Below are 13,375 nucleotides of genomic sequence, written 5' to 3'. Positions count from 1 at the left end.
CTGTTTCTTGTGTGCGATTCTTATCATTTCTTCGTCATTATAACTTTGTTAATAAATTGCCTTAGAATTTATATGGTTAGGATAATTTTGCCTCAAATCAATCTTTTTCACAATACTTTGAATTATGTTATTATTTTGCTCTATTTCATATAATGTTAACTAAAAATATATTTATAATACTAATAAAAATGCAGTAAAAACATAGTATGACTAACTGTCATCAGTAGCCTACTCAAAACAAGGTATTTTTATCTCTCAATGAAAATAGGTGCCTGATCTTTTGCAGAAAATGGTAAAACTTGAATCTAAACCGGCAAGTATTTCCATTGAGCAAAATCATAGGATAAACCTTAAGAAATAAAATAGCAAGGTTAGCAAGAGTCAGTATCAAATATTAGTAAGAAAGTGAAGGTGAGAAAAATATACACAAGAAGGGGGGTTGAATTGTGTATGTGAAAGTTTACTTCTTTTTCTTAAACCTGTTTCAGAACCTAAGATGTCAACCTCAAATTATGATCCAAGTAAGAGTCTAAATTAGATCAGAGTTTGACTTCAAAGTTTGTTGCACAATGGAATATAAAAGCAGAAGTAAACAAATAGACATGTGATATATCCTGGTTCCTCCCAATCTGAGAGTAGTCCAGTCCCCTTGCAGCATTATAGATTTCCACTACAATCGACATATTACATTTTTCTCAATTAAACTAGAAAGAAACTTATGCCCAAGCCCTCAAGCACAAGAGACTTTCTTGGATAAACTACTTATTTAGGACTTCTGGCCAATCCCATGGAAAGAGACTTATTGCTCAATCATACCAGATCGAGACTTATTGTTATTCCATCAAGCATGAGACTTTAATGCTCAATCACATTGATCTAGACTTCCTTGCTCTGCCCTTAAGCATTAGTCTTCAATGCTTAATCATCAGAAAGAGACTTCCTTGCTTAAGCCAACTACTCAAGACTTCCTGCTTAAACCCTCGGTTCAAGACTTATTTGCTTAAGCACTCAGATGGGGACTTTGCTTGCTCAAACTTTAAGTTTGAGACTTTTACAAATTCTAAACAACAACTTAGGATAGTAAATACAAATGCACTTGATACTCTTATCAATGATGCATAGTTACAATACAGATTCTGATGTCTTTAAGATTTATAAGATAAACAAAGATAAGAAATCTTAAGACCCTATTGTACAAGCTAACAGATATAAAAAAGTGTTCTTACTTGTATCAGATCCTTTTTGTGTTGTATGGTTTTGTTGACAACTTATTCAAAGACTTCCACAGTATTTGAATCTTTAGCAGTTTCAGAGTTTTCAACAATAGTCAACAAACCCATATTGATCAACTTGACCAACATTTCCACACGCTTTTTCATATCCTTAAACTTCCTTTTATAGGACCAGGAAAATAGACGTTGGAGGATTTGAACATAACGAGTTGCCTTAGTCAAGAAGTATGCCAAGAGAGACGTTGGAGACTAGCATCTGGTCTGAAGCTTTTCCTATTGAACAATAGCAATACTCTTAACATCTTTTGAAGTAATAGGTATTTGCCAAAAGGTTGAACAGTATGAAGATGTTACACCTCTATTTCTTGAGCCTTGCAAAACAAAACCCTAGTTGACTTTATCCAAAAACTTGGGGCTTTGATAAGACAAGACTACTTTGGTATAGTGTATGAATCATATGCCTTTCAGCCTTTCAGAATCTGAGTTGTCATCAGAAGTTGGGTCTATACTAGAGTTTGAACCTTCAGAGTCTGATTCCTTCAGATGCTGATGAACTACTACAAATTCTGATCAATCAGAATTTGAGTCACTTGTTTGTAGAACTAAGTATTTTGATAGGCTTGAGACTTTGATATAGTTTGACTTCAGAACCTGCACACTTGAACAACTATTAGCAAACCCTATTATTCTTTAAATACTTTGTTATCATCAAAACATTTTAATGGTATGAACAAATCTTGTTCCAACAATCTCCCCCTTTTTTTTATGATGACAAACAAATATATTTAAGAATAATGGTTGATGATTTAATTAATATAGTCTAACATCAGAGTTTGAGGTTTGTAAGCTCCCCCTAAGTTAGACAATCCATTAAGATGGGGTTTGTAAGCTCCCCCTAATTCTGATAGTTCATTAAGACGAGGTTTGCAAGCTCCCCTTAACTCCTTATCTATGTTAATGGAATCTTATAATTTTATTCAACAAACTGACTTTAGGTTTGAGGTTTGTAAGCTCCCCTTAGTCTGACAGTTCATTAAGGTGGGATTTGTAAGCTTTTCCTAAGTCCTGCCTTTATTAACTAAATCTATCATTTAAGCTCAGTAAGATAAATTACTAAAAAATATAAATAACTTAAAACTTATAACTGCAGAAATTGCTTTGTTCAGGTTATGATGCTTTTAGAAATGCATCAATCTCTTCTTAAATACTCCATTCATTTTCTCTCCCTGTGTCATTATCAAAAAGATTTTTAAAAGAAAGAGAAAAAATAATAAAGCTAAGAAAAATAAAATAAAATTTAAAACAATTTATATGCGTATAATTTTGAAAGAATTTAAAACACTAAATTTTTTGAAACAATTAAAAACCAATTTAAAGGATTAAAAAAATTAAAAGAAGAAGACAATTTAAAGCCTTTTTAAGAATCTGAAAGAAAAGACAGTTAACTAAATAAATTATTTACTTCTTATGGTAAATCACTACTGTTTCAGTTTCCAAGAAGTAATTATGATCCAATATGACATGCTTAATTAGTGATTGGCTTTGAGAATTTCAAAGATCAGAAACTAAAACACGTAAAGTGTTTGATCTTTCAAAAAAATTGTTATAAAATCACACAACTTGTTCAACCAAATCACAAATCCACATTCACTTAACATACATCTGGTTCAAGATGAATACAACTTTTGAGCAATCTACTACTCTCATTGTTTCAGGCTCCTATAGTTCTGAGGCAACTTCTGATTAGGAGGTCATACCCTCTGAAGAAATTCTTTTAACCTCTCTTCCTTAGGCACTGAAGCCACATAAGAAGATTAGTAAGAAGAATAAGTTCAAGAGAAGAAGAAGGTTAAGAGAACAGATTCATTTCGATTCAAATGAAAAAGAAGAATTGGATTTAGATTGGGGAAACTTTTCCCACGTGTGAAAATCTAGGGATGATTAGGATTAATGTTATAAACATGTTTTTTATAATCATTCCTTTAATTCAATAAAGTTCTTTTCCCCTTTTAATTTTTGCATGCCATCCTTTTAATCATAATTATTTCCTTTAATGTAAATTGATTAAGAAGTTCAGAATTCATAAAGAAAAACACAACGCTTTTAACTTGATATTTCTTTTTTAATTCGATTCATTTGATACATCCAATTAACCATAGAAATTGTTTTGGTTATACAATCAGAGGCTAAGAAAGAATACATCAAGTTAAGCTAAGAATCAGAAGATACAAGTCTTAAGCAAAATAAAATTACAAAGGAATAGTCAAAAGAAGAAGAAATACATAAATGATCCAACCTTGAAACAAAAGTACTATTTTTGATATAATAACTTACACAATACATTTATTGATTGGAAATGTTTGACAAGTGTCGCATCTTGAAAAATGCGCATACAAAACAGAGTCACCACCAATGATATTTATCCCAAGATAGGGAAATGAATCATTGAGTAAATCTATAAAAGAATGAATTTAATGGTCTCGCAACCTAGAGATGGGTAAGGGAGTCGATTACGCAAGGGGAAGGTATTAGCACCCCTCACATCTGTAGTACTCTACGGGATCCAATCTTGTTGTTCTAATCAAAAGGGTATGTTTATTCTAAAACTTACCGACTAAAAGGGAATGCATGCAAAAGGATTGAATTATTTATAAACAAAAATAAAGTTTTTATTATTGTGCTTACTTAGGTTTTGAAACCCAATGCCTATGTATCAATAAAGAATCAGAGCACCGTAGTTCTTCTCAAAAGTTTTGGTTTATTGGTGCTTTTTATGGGTAGCCACCCGTATTGAAAATTTTCATAAGAAAAGCCAAGTGGCAAAAGAAGTTTGATTGGTTGAGTATTTTTGTTGAAAGAATACATCAAATGATCCACCCAAGGCAGGAGGTATCTGAGTACTTCTCTCTTATTGTTGAAAGAGTTCAAGTAGTATTTAGAATGTTTTTGGATTTTGATTAAGAAATGGCTTCTTGTTTTAGGATGAATGCAAAAGAGAAAGGAAAATTCAGGATAAAAGGGGATCATCTACTTAAGTTAATATGCAAAGATTAACCTAGGGTTAAGGATTCAGAGGTCTACCTAATGTTATCATGCTTGGTTAACAATCCTAAGGTCTACTTTAGTTCAAACTTAACCAAGAATTAACCAAAGAAATCCTATGGGGAACATGCTATCCATACAAGGAGAAGATATAAAAGAAGATGGCGTTCCATATCAAGTCATGGAACAACATAATACAATACCATATCAAGTTATGGAAGAATAAATGAAATAAAAGCAATTTGTATCAAGTCATGGGAGAAAAAGGTGAACAATGACAGATCAACAATCCATATCTAGTTATGGAAGAAAAGAATAAGCCAAAGCAATCCATATCAAGTCATGGAAGGAAGATTGAAGCAATCCATATCAAGTCATGGGAGGGAAGAAAGTTCTTGAAATTACTCAATCAAACTAGTCATAGAAAAGGGAAATAAAGCTCAAGCAAGTTGTGAATATAACTAAATCAAATGACAAGTTATCAAATCAAAATGAGCAGCAACACCAAATCCAAATAAACATAAAGACATGTCTTACTTCTAAAGGTCATGCATATGTGGTTCAAGCATCAAAGTGCACAATCCTCATGTAAATTTGTAAAGTGATATGAATACAAGTGTGTAGACAATTAGACATGGAAAAGGATATAGTAGATAAATGATATCAAAAACATAGCACCAATACATAAGGAAACTCAAGACATCACAAAGGCATCATATCAAAGCATACTCAAGGGTTGAGACAAGTAGTGATCTCAATCAAACTAGTCATGCTCCTAAAGGCTAATGAACTCCAAATAAGTATAGATGAAGTAAAAATTAAGGAGGAAAGGTGTAAAACCACATAAGTCAGAAGTATATGACATATTAAACTCTACATACAAGTCTTTCAAACATCATGAATGAATTACACAAACTATGTTCAGAGAATAGGCCAAAAGATGGGCAAACAAACCCACTAGCTCCAATGAGCTTAAGCAAGAAGTAAACAAACAAAGAAGCATACACATGACATCAAGATATGTATGACTTGTGCAATAAGTTAACTTAATATGAGGTTTAAGGGTAACAAGAGAAGTCATTCAAACTTCACACATACATTAAAGTCAAATATCTTGTCAAATAAGTAAAGATGTCATCTTAGGAAAGGAATCCTTCATCAAAATGCAATGGGATAAACAAGGGTCAAGAGATAGGTGTTTATAGGGTCATAGAACAATAGTGAAGTCCTATCCAAAGCATACAACCTCTAAACTTCAAGAGGCATCAATAAACCAACAAAATCAAAGTCCATGCATAACTAGCAAGTCACAGGATGGATATCATCCAAGCAAGGAGTCCTTGGTCCAACCAAAGTAAAAGGGAAATGTAAAATGAAATTGATACATGAAGAAATGAAATAGGAACAATATCAAAATACACAAGGATGGATCCCAAGCTCCTAAGAGCTTCACCACCCACCAAACTCAAAACTAGTTCAAGAAAGAAAAGAATGTAGCTCCTAATGTGCCATCATGATGAATAGCAATGGAATACCATTCAAAGAATCATAAGAGCAAGGTAAAAGGATACCAAGACTAATGAAATCATAAGTGTAGACAAGAGGAAATAAATTCCAATGGACTCATATTATTCAAATTGGAATGCACAAAACAAAATCCAACTATGGTCTCCAAAGCAAGCAAGAAGTACTCAAGATAGTCAAGCAAAGAAGCATCAATGAGAGGCATCTAAAATGGTGCATATAAGTGAATCTAGGGCTACTAAATGACGGTGAAAAGGTCAAGAAATAATAAGAAAGATATCCCATATGGTTGCACAAGTGCATCCCAAAATAATCAACTAAATGCAAAATGTATCCAAAGAAACAAGCATGCTTTGAATAATTCAAGAAAAATAGTTAAGAGTATAGAAAAAATATGAAAAATTATTCATAGCAAGATGAGGTCAGAAAATCAAAGTGTCCCAAAGATATACTCAAAATAATGTGTAAAATTTGTTCAAACAATTAGATCATTTAGGCTATGCACAAACAAGTAACCATACAAAGAAAAAAAATCAAAAATAGGTTCAAATATGACTCAAAATAAACAACCAAAGCAACAAATGGAAGCTCAAATGACCTATATACATGCGTCTACATGTGTACAAAATATTGGATCAAAATTCAAATGGGAAGATCAAAATCAAACCCTAACAAATAAAACTAGGCTAGTTAAACACATTTAAATATAAAAAATCAAAACAAATATTAAAATAAATCAAAAATGGAAATAAAAAATATGGAAAACTAAATAACAAGCCAAATATTAATCCTGAATTATTTGGGGATTTTTGGATAAAAGGACGCATTTTAAATAAAAACAAAAGAAATAAAAATTAAATAAGAGAAAATGGAAAGGGGGAACGTATAAGTAAAATGGGAAATGAACTGAAATTAGGTGAAACACGCGCATGGGCCAAAAGCAGGGGGGTGGAAAAAGAGAATATCCAAGGCCCATGGTCTATTTCATTTAATCAGAATAAACAAGGGCGTGACATTTTTAAATAAACCAAAATAAACATGTGACTTGGTGTCAACCGGTCACATATAATAAGTCACAAAAGACAAAAATAAGCGCCAACCAATCAAAACGTTCCACACCTCATCTTCAACCTCGGTTCAAAAATGAAACACGACATGAACCCTAATCCCATGTAATCCCATACAGCAACTTCAACCATTCATAACTTCATCCAAAGCTCATGAAATTAAATGAAACCAAAAGCAAAGATGCAGATCTCATGGAGTACAATACAACCATGTCAAGAAAAACTTAAAAGGATGGATAAATCATGGAGAAAGTTGGCACGAAAGACAAGTAAAACACATTATTTTCACAAAGTTTCAGCAACTCAATTATCCAATATTTAAACAATCAATCAGAACAAACATGTTAAACCAACTACATGCAACATATTCAAGTTGTTCATGGCATGTGTAAATCAAAAATAAAGGAGATGAAGTGGGAAAAAACTTACCTAGTGGAGAAGATCCACTACCTCTTGAACTCGTTGGAGCTTCAGAAATCCCTCTAACAAAGCTTGGTATTCTTCTAAAGGAAGAGATGAAGTAGAACAAATGGCGAGGGCAAGCTTCTAAATGAAAAAAAGTTTTCAAGCTCCAAAGTTGCAGATTCAGGTTCTCTCTCTTCAATGGCCTCCCCCTCGAAATTAGGCCATGGACCTCTTATATATTGTATCTGTGATGAGGTGTGATGTTTGCCAATGTGAAAGAACCGTTGGAGAGCATGAATGGAAGTTTATGCAAAAATTGAGAAGTGGTGTGCAAGGCTGCATTTTGGAATGTTTTTTGGTCATGCTTGTTGCGTTTTGGAATGAGAAAAATGGGTGAAAAACATCAGCATGGGCTTGGCACGTGAGGGAGGGCAGACCCAACATGTTTGCTTGTTTGAAACATCTCTTCTTTGAAAAATGTATAGGAGCAAGAATATGTATGGAGAATGTTTATTTAGGCCATTTAGGGAAAGGAAAATAAGGTGTTGTGTGTGAAGTAGCCATGTTGTAAACAAATGATAACATCATGCACAAAACCAATGACAAGTGTGATAATGGAAATTAAGGATCAGGCATGTCCAAGCCATCATAACTCCATGGTTTCTTGGCCAAATGGAATGAACTAAGGCTTTTTGGAAAGAGGGAAAGGAGAAGAACAAGTTTCATGTTGTAGGAAAATTGAAACAAGGCTTTAAGACCCTTTAAAAATGGCCACGAAAATGACTGCTTGAAACTGCATACCGATATGCAAATTATAGGTCACTTAGTGATCTTGAGGTCCCAACTTGTCATGTCAATAACTTTTTTATTAATCTACCAAATGAGAAAAAAATTGAAGGAAAAGTGGAGAGGGGAAAGTGATCTATAACACTTATGTTGAGGTCAGATCAAAATGAGGCTTACAACTAAATGAAATATGGGCATGAAGTGGATTGCTTGAAATGATCAAAAACTTAGCAAAATTTTCACTAAGTATAAAACCAAATCAACAACTTAAGGTCATGACTTTAGAGGGTGATATCTTGAGTTGTGGCTCACCAAATGAGGTGTTCTTGGAACCATTGGAAAAAGGAAACTTGACACTATAATTTTTATGCTGAAAACATCTTGAGATGGAGCCTCTAATATTCCTTAAAACTGCCATGAACATGCTTGTAAATCCTGACTTGGAACACTTAGAAATTTTCTAAGTGTTGGGATAATTGAATGAATTTGAAATACCAAACTTCCAATATCCATATCTCGAGCCATGATGATCCAAATGCTTCAAACTTGGTATATACTTAAAGCTTGGAGAAAGGAGAAAACATTTCATGTTAAGTCCAGTTTGATTTGGGGGTCTTGATCATTGAGAACATTGGCCATGAAGGTAGTTGCTCATTAACACCAAACTTGCCAAAAATAGCAAGTTTCTATAACCCTAATTTCCAATTTAGGTAGTTTTCCATAATTCTTGATTTTTGACGGATCTCTTGACTTTTCTTGATCAAATTTCAACCATAGACCATATTTAACTTGTGGAACCTAATTTTGGCTAAAAGATTAAGAGTTGACTTTTTTAACCTGCTCAATTGACTTTTCCCCAATTGAATCAAACCATTGATCATCTGAGCAATTGAACTTCCTCTGAATAGAATTGATGGCCAATTTTCCAAACATATATACTTAGGGACACATAGAATACCATGGAATCAAGTCTTTCTCAAAAAGTCATAAATAAATTGATTTTATCACAAACCCTAATTTTAGTCGAAAAAGACAAGAGATGAGTGCACAACTCCACAACCTTGATTCCTCTAGGGAAAGTGGAGATGCCTTTGAGAAAATATGTCTTGCATAATAACATGATGAATATGATTCAAAATGGTTCATGGGTATGCCACTCACTGAGATAATCAACACTCCTAGCTTAAGGACCAAGAGATAAAAGAGTGTGATCAGCTTCCAATATCTTGCAATTCTCAATCAACTGATGAAGTAATGGACCAATTGAGATGTCTTAGGGCATAAGAAAATCCTTGTAGCTTGAGTGATCATGAAGTTGAGGATATCTCACCCTCTTTGTACTGATTGTCACAACTCTTCCTTCTAAAGCTTGAAGAAGGTTACAAGAGAGATGCCTTGCTCCCATAACCATAGAACCAATGATATGCATGAATGTATATGATGATAAAACACAAGCCAAATATGGTTGAAAAGAAGAGGGAAAATTTTGGGGTACAACAAAAAGTCATACAATTTACAACAATAAACATATCTGAAGCATTGGATCTCAAGAGATACAAATTATTACAGGAACTGGAAAAACAAAGACGCGAGAAAAAAATAAAAAAAGTCTAAGGCAGGTTAAGAAGACTGGAAAAGCTTGAGTGGAGGAAGAGAAAGTTGGACTATCCTTACGAAATGACATAATCTTCACCGACAACTCTTCATCCCATGGTTAAATGAAACTTCATCCATATTTACAAATGTTCCTTGTAGAGAGAAGAGTTCACTCAGAACTCGCTCAGAAGGAATGAAGAGCAACTTTATCTCAAGGAGAGGTAATGTTATCTTCAGGAGGTTGAAAAGTACTTTAGGAAATTTCCTTCTTTATGCCCGAGTGAAGGATGAGCAGAAGATCATAGTCAAAGACTCCCAATTCTTCAAGGAGGACTATCCTTTCATTGATGCTCTCCAGTTGGTTTTTTCACGCCAAGGTTTGAGCTAGAGGTCATCTCAGGTTAGGACAGGAGCAAGAGATAAGAGCTTTTAAAAAAATAGGGAAAGGTTGCACAACTATGTGAACCAGGTTTGAGAGACAAATTGTAAAATAAGCATGAAAAACTTAGACTGGGAGAGATTGGTTTAGATAGGGAATGGAAAGGCATAACCGAGAGAGAAAGAGATTTAAGACAGCTAGATTTTGAAAAGATAATTCATAGAAAATCTTTTGGAAAACCAACAAGTAAGATAAACAGGTATAGAGAAAAAGTAAGAAATGACAGGAGAAATAGGTCACGGAGAATCCAAAGAGTAAAGCATTACTACTCTAGAGATTCTGCCCAGATAACTTCATAACTAGCATAACAATTTTTAGACATGTGGATTTTTAGAAAAATAGGTGTCAAAAAGGATTTTTCATTTTTAGAGTTATAAGAAATCCTTATTCCTTTCCTGAGTCTCAGAGCCTGATGCTTTTCAGAAGTCACGTGTCATCAGAGATTGTTCAAGACTTTGATGAAGCTACTTCTAATTAGTATTAGTCTTTGATACTCCATATTCATAATCGAGCTTTTTAATAAGATCAGAAACCATTTCTTAGAAAAGACTTAAGTCTTTAAAAGACACAAAATAGTCGTTAAGCCCTTTATTAGCATAGCTTGAAAAAGATGGTTCTGAGAGGTTCTTCCATGTCAAGATTTTGGAATCAAAGCATTTTTCATGAAATCCCAAACCTTCTTATTTGCTCTTGCTTTCTCCATAGATCATGGATGCAAGCTTAGTTTTGTTAAGACCCATTGTCACGAAATCTTAGAGAGCCATATCTTGCTCATTTAAAGGTTCCTTGGAATCCTATCTAGCTTGAGCAGTTAGATTTCTTTCCAATGTTTAAACATTTTCTATAGAAGATTTCAATTATTCTTTAAGAAAATCAAGTTGTTTCTTAACAACCTTCATGTGCCCTGCCTTATATTGACAACGACTCATGAGATCATGAGTAAGATCAAAACAAGATAGGTTAGAATGTACCTTATATTCCTCATCAGATTCTGAACTAGAACCTGACTCAGATTATGAATTAGAGAGTGTGTAAGCCATCAGTGCAAGGTTGGCTTCTTTAACTTCTCTGTCTGAATCTTATTCATCATCAAGTTCATCCCATGTCGCCATTAGACTTTTCTTGAACTTTATCTTGAAACTTTCCTTCAGAAGGTTTCCCTTAATGGATTTGTCCTTTTGTAGATCTAGACAATCATTTCTGAAGTGACCAGGCTTTTTACAGTTGTAGCAGATCTTCTAGTCATCTTCCCTTTTAAACACGAGAAATTGTTTGCAAGATATTTTGTTGTTGTCTTTGATTCAAGCTGCAAAAGTTCTTAATCTTGCTCTTCCTCAATAAGCAGGTCAAGATTAAACCTTTATTCTTGCAACAAGCACATTTTCTCCACGAGTCAGACTTAAAAATTAAAGAATCCTTTCATACTCACAAAGCAAATGACTTAAAGCAGAAACATGTTTCTTGATTTCTTCAACAAGTACACTTGTCTCACGAGTCAGTCTTAAAGATTAAAAATCCTTTCATACTCACAAAACAAATGACTTAGAGTAGAAACAAGTTTCTTGATCCAAAGAAATTTGAAAGAACCCCCTCAAAAGTCATATGCTTATTTTAAGGACTTAGTATAACGTTAGCATGACTTTCTTCAGCTAATCTTTCTTTATCTTTTGTAGTTTTCATTCTTTGACTAATGAAGAAAACTTCATTGAAAGATGAAGCACTGACTGGATAGTTTTTCTCAATGAATCTTTTATGTTACACTATTAAGTGAAAAAGCACGGCCAGACTCTGATACCAACGGAAGGTGAAAAAATATATACAAGAAGGGGGGCTTGAATTGTGTATGTGAAAGTTTACTTCTTTTTCTTAAACCTGTTTAATAACCTAAGATGTCAAGATCAGATTCTGATCCAAGTAACAGTCTAAATCAGATCAGAGTCTGACTTCAGAGTTTGTTGCACAGCAGAATGTAAAAGCAGAAGTAAACAAAGAGACACACGATATATCCTGTTTTTTTTTCAATCTGAGAGTAGTCTAGTCCCCTTGCAGCACAAGAGATTTTCACTATAATCAACAAATTACATTTTGTTCAATCAAACTAGAAAGATACTTCTACTCAAGCCCTCAAGCAAGAGACTTCATTTCCTAAACTACTTGTTCAAGACTTCCTGCTCAATCATACCAGATCGAGACTTCCTGCTCTGCCCTCAAGCATGAGACTTCAATGCTCAATCACACTGATTAAGACTTCATTGCTCGGTTCTCAAGCATGAGACTTGAATGCTCAATCATCAGAAAGAGCTTCCTTACTAAAGCCAACTGCTCAAGACTTCCTACTTAAACTCCCGGTTCAAGACTTCTTTGCTCAAGCACCCAACAAAAGACTTTGCTTGCTCAAACACTAAGTCTGAGACTTTTACAAATTCTAGACAACAACTTATGATAGTAAATACAAATGCACTTGATACTCTTATCAGTGGTGCATAGTTACAACACATATTCTGATGTCTTTAAGATTTTTAAGATAAACAAATATAAGAAATCTTAAGGCCCTATTGTACAAGTTAATAGATATACAAAAGTGTTATTGGTTGTATATAATCCTTTTTGTGTTGTCTGATTATGTTGACAACTTATTCAAAGACTTCCACAGTATTTGAATCTTTAGCACTTTCAGAGTTTTCAAAAATAGTCAACGAACCCATATTGATCAACTTGACCAACATTTCCACACGCTTCTTCATATCCTTGAACTTCCTTTTATAGGACCGGGAAAATAGTCGTTGGAGGATATGAAAATAACGAGCAGACTTAGTGAAGAAGTGTGCCAAAAGAGACGTTGGAGATTAGCATTTGGTCGGAAGCTTTGTCCAATAAATAATAGTAATGCTCTCAGCATCTTTCAAAGTACTAGGTATCTACCAAAATGTAGAACAGACTGAAGATGTCACATCTCTATTTCCTGAGCCTTGTAAGACGAAACCCTAGTTAACTTTGTCCATAAATATGGGGCTTTAATAAGACAATACTACTTTGGTACAATGTACGGATTAGATGCCCTTCAGCCTTTCAGAATTTGAGTTGTCGTCAGACGTTAGGTCGAGACCAGAGTCTGATTCAGATGCTGATGAACTACTACAGATTCTGATCAATCAGAATCTGAGTCACTTCTTTGTGGAACTGAGTCTTTTGATAGGCTTAAAACTTTGATATAGTTTGACTTCAGAACCTGCACATTTGAACAACTATTAGCAAACTCTATTGTTCTTTAAATACTTTGTTAT

Source organism: Lathyrus oleraceus, chromosome 3, assembly GCF_024323335.1.
Source record: "Lathyrus oleraceus cultivar Zhongwan6 chromosome 3, CAAS_Psat_ZW6_1.0, whole genome shotgun sequence".
Lineage (NCBI taxonomy): Eukaryota > Viridiplantae > Streptophyta > Magnoliopsida > Fabales > Fabaceae > Lathyrus > Lathyrus oleraceus.
The sequence above is the reverse complement of the archived record's forward strand: the minus strand, read 5'-3'. Positions refer to the sequence as shown.